Source organism: Medicago sativa, chromosome 1 (assembly GCF_051527215.1).
Source record: "Medicago sativa cultivar Bolivia chromosome 1, Bolivia_mono, whole genome shotgun sequence".
Classification (NCBI taxonomy): Eukaryota; Viridiplantae; Streptophyta; class Magnoliopsida; order Fabales; family Fabaceae; genus Medicago; species Medicago sativa.
The window spans coordinates 60,149,397-60,162,656 of NC_140749.1; the positions used below are offsets into that span (position 1 = coordinate 60,149,397).

The 13,260-nt window shown below is 33.2% G+C and overlaps 1 pseudogene across 1 annotated transcript; it reads left to right on the forward strand.

The window, feature by feature from the left end:
* The first annotated feature begins 7,236 nt into the window (after positions 1-7,236).
* Positions 7,237-11,165, forward strand: LOC146955958 (putative CoA ligase CCL10; annotated as a pseudogene). Its single transcript, XR_015018446.1, has 6 exons — positions 7,237-8,777; positions 9,596-9,790; positions 10,083-10,228; positions 10,448-10,515; positions 10,638-10,737; positions 10,865-11,165. The product of XR_015018446.1 is annotated as a putative CoA ligase CCL10 (transcript).
* Positions 11,166-13,260: the final 2,095 nt, after the last annotated feature.

Consider the following 13,260-nt stretch of genomic DNA (forward strand, 5'->3'; position numbering starts at 1 on the left):
GCAATATTTTGAATAAGTGTGCGAAATTTAATTTCGCACAATCCACGCGAATGTGCTGGAGCATTAATGACCATCCGATGTCCTCTTTCTCAATCACTGTTTCAGCCATAATAATAACAAACTCTATCCTTGAAATAAGGAACTATGAAATCATCGGTGCTATACTGTGTTGTTGCCACCGCCCCACTATTCACTACCAAATTTTGAATCTCCACTAATTGGAAACGATGTCGCAGAGTCAGACAAAAACAAACATAGTTGATAGTCTCTGCACTGCGGTGGTTGTAGTGGTAGTAACCATGGTGACTGATAGCCGCAATTTACAGATGGAAAGTTGTTGCAATGGCCATAAGACACTTTGGGGGAAGCAATGACGTCTATTAACGGCGGTGACGGTGACGGACGCCGTCGCCGACCATAATGGGAATATTATATTTTGACCAGTTTTATTTATTTATTTTAAACAAAATGTAGCCTTAATTAATGAGTTTGCACACAAGCTTCTTGTTCGTGTGTTATGTGCGAAAAAATGCTTCGCACCATTTAGCACTGCTGCAATATTTTATACACCAGTGCTATATATATCGAAAAAATTAAAGCGAAAAATTCACGATAAAGGTAGTAGCATGATATCAAGCACCCACTACACCATACATGTGTGGTTGGTATTAAATAAACAATTACTGTTAAGCATGCCACACACGCTTGCGAGCTTTTCGGGATAAAATTTGTCGCAATAAAAAGCATTTCTCTATTTTATATATGTTGTGCTGGATCAAAGATTTTGTATATAAATGAAACTAAAACTTGACTCAATAATAGTAAAGTCAATTTTGCATTTTTGGCTCGGATGAGGAGGAACGCAACGATTTAAACAGACTAAGGTCCGCTCACCTAGGTCTTCATTTTGGATGAAGAGGACCATATTACTTCGAAAGAAGGATCAAAACCACATTCTAACTATAACGGACAAAACTTCAAAAAATTAAATCTCAACTTCAACAAGCCTTAAAAACACCGGGCATGAAATTAAATATTGAAGCACAACCTTCAAAATGATACTATTTAATGAGATGCTAACATAAGTTTAAAACTCATTATTTCTTTGGGGACAATTTTTGTGGACTAGTTTACCTTGTTAAAAAAAAAATTAAAACACATTACAATGTTTTTTTGTTGAAGGTAACACATTAAGTGTATGTTTTGTTCCACTTCTAGAGGGGTTAAAATTGATTCTGGATGTGTAATATTGATTTCGACATGTTTGGTTGATATCTAGCATAATTGAATCTACTTGAAGTTAGGATTTGTAGCTTTTGATTCTAGAATTGATACTGACAAACACATTTATAATTCAACTCACTTTTACATGAGTGTATCTGATGACAGGTCATCTTAGGTTATTTTTAACATATTTTTCAGTCACTTTAGTATCAATTTGAGTCAATAAAAAGGAGTTTTAGATAAGTTGTTCATGATTTAATAGACATTTTGTAATGTTTTTGTATCCAGTCATGTAATTGCAGTTCTTCCCTGAACAAATCAATTCATGGGTGTTTTAAACTTATGTTTCTGTATGGAGTCATGTATTGAAAAATCGTATAATTCGGTAAAGCAAGACACCTCATAAAGAAATGGAATACATGGAGTAAAGATTCAAGAGCCCTCTGAAGAAATTACAAGTTGGGGGAATTTTGTCCCAAGTCTCAAGACTAATTTGAAAGAAGAAAATACTCAAAAAGACGAAGAAAAAAAGCAAAAACGCACTAGCTGAAGCCATGCGCTCTGGGTATGCCCCCATGTTCCCCGGGTGTGCTAAACAGAGAACAAAATTTCAATTATCAACACGCGCGTGCGGCGCATCTGACCTAGGCGCAGGGCACACATGACTTTGGGAAAAAAACAGCTAAATATTGTTTTTCAAGCTGATTTGGGGAAAACCCTAGTTTTTCAACCCAAATTGAACTGAAATATTACCTATAAATACAAGAGTTTTCATTTGTAACACCCCGTTTTCCCAACATAAAAATTTCATAATAAATTATCAGAGTAATTCACATAAACCGAATGCTACATCTCTTTATCATAAAATCTTAACAAAATAGATAATAATTTATCCTTCAAAAATTCATCAACATAACATTTAAAAACTTCGCAGCGGATTTAGTTTAACAATAGAAATAGTCTTGGCACGCAGGCCTCATCATAAAAGTCTCATAAATCTTAGCTCAATAATAATTCTTAAACTTCAAAAGCAATACATAAAGGAACAGAAAATAGTATCAAAATCCCCATCCCGTTACGTATCAGAGCACCTAAGGACACAGTGAGAGATAGTCACCCACGACCGCAGCTAATCTTGATTACCTGCAAGTTACCCATACGAAGAGCAACATTTTCAAACAGAAGGGGTGAGATTTCTCAAACAATAATATTAAGCTCATAAATCATAAATTACATTTAACAACATAAACATCTTATAATTTAACAACTATAATTAAATACATAAACATCATCATTTATCTTAGCAAAATATCATCATATAGCAGTCACAGTCATCGTCACATATCATCATACTAAAAAACATCACAAAGTAATTCGTTAAAACATCACAACTTAACAACTTGACTTGACAATGCATCTAAACTCGACTATGCAACTCTTAACGTCTTAAACCATCTTGAATCGTCATGAAATGCAAATGCATGTGGTGCCATTTTAGGGCATAAGCCCTCATCGTTGTTGAGCATAAATATACTCTTAGGGCATAAGCCCTCATCGTCGTGGTTGAGCAAAAGTTCCATCGTCGTGGTTGAGAAAAAGCTCCATCGTCGTGGTTGAGCAAAAGCTCCATCGTCGTGGTTGAGCAAAACCTCCAGGGCATGAGCCCTCATCTATAAACGAGTATGCATGGACTCAACATCTTACATCTTAGAAACTTCATGAACATCTTATAACTTCTTGACTTGACCGACACTTACATCTTAAATAAGACTCAGCAGTATATGCAGCATATAAATAATTCATCTCATATCAGCATCATAATACAACAGCATCAAATGATAATCAACAACATGTTAAACATCGCATCAACATAAGCATCATAATTAACACATATAGTGCATAAATAACAATATCACATCTTTATATACCCATCTTTAAATCACACATCTTCAAATAACACATCTTTATATAAGACATTTTTAAACACACATCTTCAAATAGCACATATTTAAATCACACAACTTCAAAGAGCACATCTTTATATAACACATCGTCATTTAACTCATTATTACACATCACAAATTAATACATAATAACACAATCTTTATGCTACCCAAATATATCTAGCCAAATATATATTATAACTAAAGTTATTACGTTCCAAACAAATAATAAAAGCAATAGTAAACTCAATATATAATGGAAAACAAATCAAGAGGTTGTCGACATTCAAAAGGTAAACACAAAGGCAGTACAATATTTGAATCCATGTAGACTGCAAACTTGCCGCAAGAGTATCCAAAAATAGCACATATATATATTTCAAATAAATAATGATAAAGTTAAATATTCATGTCACATCATTCAATTCCAAATAACCAATTTTAATAGCATAAAAAAAAGGAAGCAAAGTATTGACCAATAAAATAAACTGAATCGGTCGATGACTTCAATATTATCATACTACTACTGCTACAAACCAAATCGCATATACTTGTGAATCAAAGCAAGATTTTCGAAAGATAAAACATACTAACTTAAATTGGAGGAATTGACACTAAACCTCTGAATCAAAATAGGTTTCGTACAAAATTAAAGTTTGATTTTCAGGCACCAAGGTATCATACATAAACATCACAAATCAGTAACAAATATTAATACATAATCACATAGCACAAAAGATACGAATTTCATTATAGATTCATCAAAAAAAATAAGAAAACAACGGAAATTAACAACCCTTCACCACCCACATGAATACACAACCCTTATAGTGAATAGAGACCCCCCCCCCCCCCCCCCTAGATCAATTCAGCAGTTTTCCATCATCTAATCATCAATTCTCACTCAAACCCTAATTCCTCATAATCTCACAAACTCATCCTAAAACATGTTAGATGCAATCTAATGATCTACCTTAGATTGTTTTTCTGAAATCAAAAGCAGCGTTCTTCGTTCCTAGGGTTCTCTCTCTCTGAGTTCTCCTCTTTCTCCAAAAAGCGGTTTAACGTAAAAACTCTTTTTAACCTAAGCTTCCTTATTTATAATACTAATCACACTTCCTAAATCTATTTAGGCCCAATAACTTATTCGTATTTCTATTCTAACCTCCAATTCTACTTACATTAATAATTCTCATATTCTAATAAATAATAGAATAATGCCACATAATAAAATACTAACACCTCATATTTATAAATAAATCACATAAATAGATTCTAACTTAATAAAAATAATTAAATATCAAAGTGGGCGTTACATCATTCACAAGTAAGAGACTTTATCTGCTCAATCACACAAGAAAGAGACTTTTATTGCTCAAGCAACAAGAAAGAGACTTCTACAATTTAACTTAATCAAATAAAATATTGTTTGGTTTTACACTTGATATACAATCGTAAGTGTAATACAATAAGGTTCATATGAACTGTGAGACTTAAGAATTTCTAAAATATGAAAGTTTATAAGAAATTCTCTATGTGTATGTGCGCTATTGATTTTGACAGAGTATGAACACTAGTAAAAAATTCATAGTGTTGTATATCTTTCTTCAAGTTTCACGTCCTCATATTGGATAAAATTTGAAAGACGTTTAAGAGTGATGACACAACAAATAAGTCCTTGAGAAGACTGATCAAAGACATTGAAATATTGTCTGATTTGATTAACACCGTTGAGTAGTCATTCGAAAAACTACCCTAACTATTTCACATTTCTAAGGGCATTTTGAGAGAGGAAGTCTTTTATGGTCACAACCCTAAATCAAAAAGATTTGGATACACTCACATAAAATGGAAAAAATTAAAAGATAATGAAATTACCAATAATACATTAGCTAAGACATTGTTTTTAATTTTTTTTATTGCTTGAAATGTATATGTGTTGCGAAAACTTTATGTAAAGGTTATATAACTTAAGAATGAATCCTATTTATATTTTAGTTAACAAGAATTTATTTAGTTTATCAAAATAATCTTAATTATTTCACACCATTTTTTAAACTTTTAAGTAAGCAACAAATACTGTAAAGAATAAATATGAAGGAAAAAAAAAGATGTCAATTATTAGAAAATTCAGAACTGATATAACTTTTTTTAAAATATAAAAATCCATGATTCATTCCATGATGTTTTATATTAATATTGAAGAAAGTCTTTGTCAAAAAAAAAAAGAATATTAAAGAAAGTCAATATGTATCAAATTAAGGCCTAAATTAGTTTCAATTTTCATATTATGAGGCCCCTAGGTTATTTACAATTTTATATTTTGGCCCAGCTGATCATTTCATATATTAAGACCCCTAGTTGTTTACATTATTTCATTTTGTCTAACACATATGATTTTTATTGACTAAAGAAAAATTACTTTGTTAACTAAATATTTTGTTCTTCTATAGAGTATAACAACAAAACTCATACAAACTATTTTTTTTTAGGGAAAAACTCATACAAACTATAAGTGCAAAGAAAAGAAATATCACGCATTTACATATGGAAAATGCTAACAAGTACCCTAAGGGCATTGTTTAAGCATCTAAAAGCAGCAATTTTTGCATTGGAAATTGTACGGTTATGACTTTAAAAAGTGTTTGACTTGTATTTTCAAGACATAGTTTCTTTTTTTAAGTTCCTTAAACAATGCCCTTAGGGCACTTGTTAGCAAGACCCTTTACATATTCATATCACAGTGCAAAGAAAAGGAATATCACGCATTTAAACTTCTCTTCTTCTTTTTTTTTAACAAATGTAATTTGAACTTCTCTCAAAAAGAGGAGTGTAGTATACTCATATTTAAAATATAACATCGAATTTTGTGAAACAAATTCTTTAGAAGTTCTCCGTCTTCTTCAAGAGTCAGATCACTCTCATATATGCACATGCTTCTTTGTTGATGAAGATTTTTGGGTTAAAGGAACATATTCCTAATATTTACTCCCTCCGTCCCGCAATAGATGACCCATTTGAAAATATGTAATTTTGACCTAACTTACTTTGACCATATTTTTCTACTAATATACAAAGATAAACAATATCATATAAGATGTCGATAAATTTGTCTTGATGAGTATTTTCAAAATATCAAATTTTCATAATTTTTTCTAATATATTATTCAAGATATTTAAGCTCAAAATTATGCATTGACATGCGTAACAAGGTCAACTATGTCAAGTATTATGGGACGGAGGGAGTATTTTCATCACGTGTTTCGAGAGGACAACCATTGCGCAAATTTCTTGACCAAGTTTGGACGCTCTTCAGGATTAGGTGTACTTTTTGACATGCCCCCCATCAGAATTGAAGTCGGTGTTGAGGCTTGATACCTCGTGATGAGCCCTATTCTTAGAGTTTTTTCTTCTTCTTTTTTTTCTTTTTCTTCTTTGTCATTCTACCAAAAAAAAAATATATAACATCGAATTTTGAAATTGTTTTGAAAAAAATATAACATCGAACTTCTTAAAAAAAAAAACATGAAATTCCTTGTTTTTTAACTCAAATTAGTTCGAGAAATGATATTTGTACAACCATTTTATGACAACTTTTGTACAACTTTCTCTCTCATACTCACATGATGATGTACTTATCCTCTCTCTTCCTTTTTATCTCTCTATTGTTTTTTTACCAATGAGAAGAATGGGAAGTAAGGTTGTCAAAAAAGTTGTTATCAAATGGTTGTCAAAATATCATTACTCTATTAATTCAACTCAAAAAGTATATTCCTTAATTAAGAAATATAAAAAGTCAATACTTGTCTTCCAATAAGAAAACAATATTAAACTTCCACGGCATTGGATCACCTCCTTACAATTTACAACACAACAATTTCTTTCTTCCTTAAAAAAAAAAAGGCTAAAATATGGTATTGGTCCCTGCAAAATAGGCCAGTTTTGGTTTTAGTCCCTGCAAATTTTTTTTATAGTTTTTGGTCCCTGCAAAAATAGACCAGTTTTGGTTTTAGTCCCTGCAAATTTTTTTTTTATAGTTTTTGGACCCTGCGAAAATTTTTGTTTTTGGAAATAGCCCCTGACCCCAGTTATGTGATGATTTGTCACTTTTATAAATTAAAAAATAATTATTGTATCTGTTTTATTATTATTTTTTAATTAAAAAATAATTATTGCTATATAAATTATAAAAAATAATATTCTTTTTATTAAGTAAGCACATATGCCACATATGTACAAAAGTGACAAATCATCACATAATTGGGGTCAGGGACTATTTCCAAAAACAAAAATTTTGCAGAGACCAAAAACTATAAAAAAAAATTTTGCAGGGACTAAAACCAAAACTGGCCTATTTTTGCAGGGACCAAAAACTATAAAAAAAATTTGCAGGGACTAAAACCAAAACTGACCTATTTTTACAGGGACCAAAAACTATAAAAAAAAAAATTGCAGGGACTAAAACCAAAACTGACCTATTTTGCAGGGACTAATACCATATTTTAGCCAAAAAAACCCAACAATTTCTTCAACAACAAACCACATCACAAAAAAGGTAACAACGAGACAATGGCGAAAAATTGCTTCGACCTTAAAACGATGACGTATTCATCACCCAGGCCACCGATCCACCTTCCTACTGATCCCAACCTCTCCCTAACCTCCTTCCTCTTCCAATCCACTTCCTCCGTCGCCGACACCACCGCCCTTACCGACGCCCAAACCGGTGAATCCCTAACCTTCCGCCAACTAAAAACTCAAGTCTATGACCTCTCACGCTCCCTACTCCGCCTTGGAATCGAACAAGGCGACGTAGTTTTGCTATTTGCACCTAACTCAATACGCTTCCCTGTCTTCTTCCTTGCCCTCGCCGCCATAGGTGCTGTTGTTACCACCTGTAGTCCTTTATACACCGTCTCTGAACTCGACAAACAAATCCACGACTCCGAAGCCAATCTTATTGTAACCGTTTCGGAACTTTTCAACATTTTCTTAGCATGGAGTTCATATAACAAATATTTACCTTTAATATTGCTCGACGAAGATCCTTCGACTCGCACATATACGTCGCACAAGTATGTTCATGGTATTTGGAGTTACGACGAGCTGATCGGAGAGTCGTTCAAAAGCTCTCAGGAGATTCCGGTCGTTTCACAATCCGACGTGGCGGTACTTCTGTACTCTTCAGGAACCACGGGGAGAAGTAAGGGAGTCATGCTGACTCATCGGAACTTCATAGCGACGGCCATGGCGGGAGTGGCGGATCAGGACTTTTACGGCGAGGGGAAGAATGTGTTCTTATGTTTGGTGCCGATGCATCATGTGATGGGATTGGCAGTGATAATGTACACGCAGCTGAGGAGAGGGAATGCGGTGGTGTCGATGGGTGGTAGATTTGATTTGGAGAAGACTTTGGCGGCGGTGGAGAAGTTTAGGGTGACGCATTTGTTTGTTGCTCCGCCGGTGATGGTCGAGTTGATCAAGCGGCGTGAGGTGGTGAGCTGTTATGACTTATCGTCGCTGAAGCAGATTGCCGACGGAGCAGCTCCGTTGGGGAAAGATGTGATGGAAGCGTGCGCTGAGATTCTACCCCAAGTTGAAATCATTCAGGTATAGCTAAGACAAAAATGCATATTTTGAATTTCTAAACGATTTGTCGTTTTTCACCATTGACTTTTGGAAGCGCAGATTTATAATTGAAATTTTAGTTTTTTGAAAATAAAATAAAAAATATGTTATCAATCTTGCACCGTTCGATCTTGATCTAACAGTCATAAATATGGTGACTACATGAATGCGAAATTTTTGTTGATTTCGATGAACTCTGTGTTTATAATTCTCTACGATTTCTAGTCAATGACTACTCTCGATTAGACTCTTGATTATCTTTTTTTTAAGAGGAGATCGTTGATTATCTTTAAAAACTAAAACTATTGAGTTTGAGATTTGGACCATCCAATCTTTGGTTGAACGGCAACAAATTTTCGTGTTGACTTTATATACTTTCTCCCTCTCATAATAACTGAGTCATTTGCAAAAAAGAAAAATGTTTCAAAATAACTGAGTCGGTTCACTTTTCAATACAATATTAATTACTTTTTTTCTTTAATAACTTTAATTAATATTACTTTCATCACTCTCAATTTAATATATTTCACTTTGCATTTTTGATAGTGGTTGGGTTAATTCGGAACTGAGGGAGTATGTGATTTTTCTTTTTCCTTCATTTATATATTTTTCTTAATACATGTGAATAGTGGTTGGGTTAATTCGGAACTGAGGGAGTATGTGATTTTTCTTTTTCCTTCATTTATATATTTTTCTTAATACATGTGAAATGAGCAAATGGCACGGTTAATTCGGAACCGAAGGAGTATGTGATTTCATAATTCACCATGTTTTAAATATGTGATAATTGTGGCTCGCAGGGGTATGGCATGACCGAAGCATGTGGACTTATTTCTGTAGAAAATCCAAAAGAAGGAAGCTTTGTTTCAGGTTCAGGTTCAACTGGAACACTAGTGCCAAGTGAGAATCCCAAATTATTAGTTTGATAACATCGAAGCCCCTTCCACCGAACCAATTAGGAGAAATTTGGCTACGAGGACCTACTATGATGGAAGGTCTGATTTGTAATACTTTTTTTACTTCTTTTCAAAATAGTTAATCTTATTCGAAGCATCGTCTAATCAAGTGATGTGAACATCTCTTGGTTGATTCAAATCTTAATTTACGCTACTTGACTTTTGTTATATTTTTCCCGCTAATTAGTAAGTAATTGCATGATCAAGTTCTCAAACAACTTATTATATCAGTAGATCACCAAATTAGTTTGAGTGTAAGACCAATTACTTCTATGGTTTGCATGAAACTTAAATTGATTCTGATTTCTAATCTTATATAACATTTTTTCAGGATACTTTAACAATCCAGAAGCAACAAAACAAACTATTAATGATCAGGGTTGGATGCTCACAGGAGATCTTGGATATTTTGATGAAAAGGGACAATTATTTGTTGTGGATCGAATAAAAGAGCTCATCATGTGTAGAGGGTATCAAGTATGTTCAACATCAACTTAGTGAAGTTATTTACAAAAACAATTTTTCCACCATTACATGAAACATCATTGTTTGCATATACCTAAGTCAAGATAGTAAGTAGTGTGGACAATCACTTCCTAACAATTATATAGAGTGCATATAATATTAGCAAGCTTGGCATACTAAACAAGCACATACTTTGTTGCTAATCTGATAGACGTTTCCATTATTAATTAGGTTACGTCAGCTGAACCTGAAGACTTGCTGATTTCTCATCCTGAAATTTCTGACGCGGGGGTGATCCCGTGAGTCATATTTCCATGCATATAATGTGCTCATTATTTCCTTTTATTAACATACGACCTCATCATTTTTTGAAAGAAATAATGGTTCATGGAGACTCTTGTTGGTGTCAATTCCAAATTAGGTCACCCGATGCTAAAGCTAGTGAAGTTCCTGTGGCCTTTGTTGTTCGCTCACCCAATAGCACGATAACAGAAGAAGATATTCAGAAGTTTGTAAAACAGGTATGTTAAGTATATTCAGAGAATCATTTCTAAGAAACATGAAGGTGGCTTTCTACATATGGTTTTTTAGCGAATACAAGAGTTTGAAGGTTGGTTGTTACATGTTTGGTTTATTTTCCTTGTCAAGGTTGCACCATACAAAAGGTTAAGGCGAGTGACTTTTATAGAGAAGATTCCAAAGTCACCCACAGGAAAGATTTTAAGAAAAGATCTCGTAAGTTTTGATCGACAAAAAACATCAAAGTTATAGAATGTTAATGCCTTGAAAGGCTCTGATCTGCCAGATATTATGGAGATGAAGCGGATGTGAAAGTTTTAGTATATGCAGTGAAGATCTTGTGTGTCTGCAATTTCATAACATGTAACATTGGTAATTAAGATATGCTGTTAGGAAGGAGTGTTCTGATTTCTGGCTGTAAAATAGAAATTTGCATGTAGTGTAGCCCCAAAGTAATAAACATCACTAAACAAAATGAAGCATATAAAATTAAGGTTTAAATGTGTAATTGGTCCCTGCACTTTCAACAGATTTTGGCATTGGTCCCTGCACTTTTTTTTGTTTGGCATTGGTCCCTGCACTTTGTAAAAATATTGGCATTGGTCCCTGCACTTTTTTTTGTTTGACATTAGTCCCTGCACTTTGTAAAAATATTGGTATTGGTCCTTGCACTTTGTAAAAATATTGGTATTGGTCCCAATCATTTCATGCCACGTGGCACCAATACCAATATTTTTCCAAAGTGCAGGGACCAATACCAATATTTTTACAAAGTGCAAGGACCAATGCCAAACAAAAAAAAGTGCAGGGACCAATGCCAATATTTTTACAAAGTGCAGGGACCAATGCCAAACAAAAAAAAGTGCATGGACCAATGCCAAAATCTGTTGAAAGTGCAGGGACAAATTACACATTTAAACCTAAAATTAAATATGTTCCATCAAATTAAATTTAAATTGTTTTGTATCAAGGTGAGAATAAGAAAAGATATTTATCATTATAAACATTCCTTTTTTGGTTACATATCATTATAAACATTCACACATGGTGGGAATCAAGTGTTTGATGAATTCAAATTGTTTAGATAATATTGAGTTCTAGTTATCATTGAAACAATTATTATCCAACTTTTATGAGGCACATACACAAACAGGGACACCGAACAGGACATTGACACGAGCACGTCGACATCAATAAAATTTTGAAAAAATAGCATACTTCAATCGATGTCGGACATACGTGTCAGGCACCAAGACACGTCTATAATCATAAGTGTCCGTGCAGCAAAGTCCAATTTTAATTATCTATGAAGCAAATGATTAATGTCGAACACCGAGACACGTCTTCAATCAAAAGTGTCTATGCAACAAAGTCCAACTTTAATTATCCATGAAGCAAATGATTAAGACAACAATAAAACTAGAACTCCTATTTCATTTATCTATTTTCCTCTTCTCACATCTTTGGGGCATAGGCAATGTGTTGTTGCTTGCACTGAATAATGAAAATTTATACGCACTTCAAAAGTAATAGTGTAATACAACCAACCAACTGACCCAAATTACTGCCTCAAAAATATTAACTAACCCAAATTAAATTATCATAATTACTGCCAGTTCTATGCTAAAATTTAAGGAGTGTGTGTTTATATATATATATATATATATATATATATATATATATATATATATATATATATATATATATATATATATATATTTGATGAATTCAAGAATATTAGCAACACTCATTTTTAAACATTCTTTTCAGCACTCACATTTTTATTGAATGAAATCGATGCATGTCCCACCATTTTATATGGATTCTATTTTCAAAATGTAGACTTACAATTATTTAAACCAATAAAATAGTAAGTATTAGAGATAGTGTTGTTAGCATTACTCTTGATCACCGTAAATCTAATGAGCAATCGAAACAGGTATTATTGGGCTCATGTGGGACAAGTTTGGTCTTAGTGGATCAGTGATTGGGCTGATTGAAATTAACTATATTATAGAAAGGAAATTGCTCTATATGCACCTTTAATTGCCCACAAACCCTCCAAAATGTCCTTTATATAACGCTGAAGTGTTGCGTTCCGATGGTATCGAAAGTTATCTTCCGATCACTATGTATGGGAAGCTATCCTATGATGCTATGTATCGGAAGATAGGTTCCAGTCCGCATCAGAATAATACCATAACAAAAGCATTGTTCTCATATGTTTGACACTTTAATCAAAACATCAAAAAAAAAAAAAAAATAAGGTTCTTGACTTCCAAACAGCCTCCTTACTTCAACCATTGATTTTTATCGAACTGGCGTCAAAGAAATTGTATTTGTTGTGACACTTCTTCTCAAAACCATCAATTGTTTACTTCCTCTCATTTTGTTTTTGTTGAAGGTTAGGGTTTTTGAGTTGTTGATCAAGTAAAAATTATTTTAGGGTTTGAATGTAGTTTAAGAATTTGTAGTTATTGATAAGTAGAATTTGAATGTAAATATAGTTTATGGTTTGAATTAGT